This window comes from Wasmannia auropunctata, unplaced genomic scaffold (assembly GCF_000956235.1).
Source record: "Wasmannia auropunctata unplaced genomic scaffold, wasmannia.A_1.0 LD336088.1, whole genome shotgun sequence".
NCBI lineage: Eukaryota > Metazoa > Arthropoda > Insecta > Hymenoptera > Formicidae > Wasmannia > Wasmannia auropunctata.
In genome coordinates this window covers 4,629,443-4,631,518 of record NW_012026802.1, presented here as the reverse complement: position 1 = coordinate 4,631,518, position 2,076 = coordinate 4,629,443, and positions in this window count along the sequence as shown.

Genomic DNA, 2,076 nt, shown 5'->3' with positions numbered 1-2,076 from the left:
GCGACAGACTTGAAATAGGCGCGAGAGACTTCGAGTAGCTTTAAGAACGACGAGACGAAAGACCGAGACGTGAGCTTGTAAGTGTGAAAACTTTTCTGTGTTACATATTTTATCTTCCCACGCTTTGTATTAGTAATAATAATCGGTTTTTTATATGTTTCAACCGATTCCTACAAATATTGGGGGCCCCTCCGGGATCTGGCCGAAGCAAAAGAGACGAATGTGCAACGACGATCCGAGTACGCAACGACAATAGAAACTTTGAGAAGACGCTGAGATTAAGTTGACAAAACGACAACGAGAGTGAGAGCCTTTCCAAAGGTAAAGATGATGGAAACCATAAAGACGATGAAAAGGCTTGATCAGATCAAGATAATCGCCAATAACCTCAAAACGAGTTCAACAAAAGCTATAAGAGCACTGCACAGGTTAGTGTTCGAGAAAGAGGGAGACCGCGGCAATAGGAAGCGACTACGCGAATTCAGTGGCTTTACGTTCGCTAGCGAATCGGAAGAGTACAAATATAAATTAGCATATGCGGAATCAGTACTCGGTTGGGGAGATTTAGTTGCAATCTGTAATGTCTTGGCGATTGACTACGCAGGCACAAAGAAAGAGCTGCAGCAGCGAATATGTGACTACTTAATGGATCTTGATTCGCTCGCCAACGCAAATGACGACAGAAGAGACGCTAAAGAGGACCCTGTGGAAGACGGCAACGACGAAGCTCGCGACGGCGTTAACGACGAAGCTCACGACGACACTAACGACGAAGATCACGACAAAGAAGATGCAGAAGAGACCAACGAAGACGAAGATGACAGTGAAACGAATAGTGACGATGAAGATAATCGACGAGCAAAGAAGACTGAAAATACGACGATGAAGAATAAATTTGCGATGACATTCAGGGACGTAGAAGACTCGATCAGGTCTTTCGATGGAGATGATAAATATTCGGTAGCTTGCTGGATTTCGAATTACGAAGAGGTAGCTGATCTCTTCGGATGGACGGACATACAGAAAACAGTATTTGCCAAGAAATCATTGAAAGGACTAGCCAAGTTATTCGTTCAAGGGGAACGCGGCTTAAATTCGTGGAAGAAATTAAAAAAGGCACTACAAGAAGAATTTTGCGACAAATTAAATAGTGCTGAATTGCATAAGCAAATGGAGAAAAGGAAGATTAAGAAAGACGAATCAGTGCAAGCATATTCCTTGCTATGAAGGAAATAGCATCCAGAGGCGAAGTAGAGCAGGAGGCTTTATTCCAGTATATTATTGACGGCATAGACGATCACGCAATGAATAAAGATGTCTTGTACGGAGCAAGGAATACAAAAGAATTCAAAGAAAAGTTGAAGGCATACGAGAAAATGAGAATGAAGAACGTAAGCGCAACTAAAACGTCGAATCTGATTGCTAAAAGTAAAAAAAGTACGAATATAAAGAAAGAAGTTCGTTGCTTTAACTGTGGAATTGGGCACCGATCAACTACGCGCGAGAATAAAAGGGTGCCAAATGTTTTAGGTGTGACGAGTTTGGGCATAAATCGTCCGACTGCATAAAAGAGAAATCGAAGACGATAAAAGAATATAACAAAGAGGAGGCTAGAAAAGTTCGACTGGTAAATCCTAAGAATATGTACAAGACGGTTGAGATAAGAGGTGAGAAATTTAACGCTTTGATAGACACCGGCAGTCAATTCAACATTATAAATAAAGACGCATATATTAAGGTGGGCACGCCGACATTGTCAGACTCTAAATTGCATTTCTGCAGATTCGGAAGTAAGGTAACACCATTAGGATATTTCGAGGATGTCATTAAGATTGACGATAATTATTTTCAAGTAAAGGTTTATGTAGTAGCTGACGACATTATGACGATGGAAACCATAATCGGAAATGAATTATTATCACAGGCTGAGATCAAAATAAATCAAGATAGTATCACAATCTCCAGAATACACGAAATAAACAACATCCTCTCACCGAATTATACCATTGAGTCAGACGCGCCTGCCGTAGGATGTACTATCTCCAAAGAGAAGAGGAAAGAAGTAGAGGACCTGTT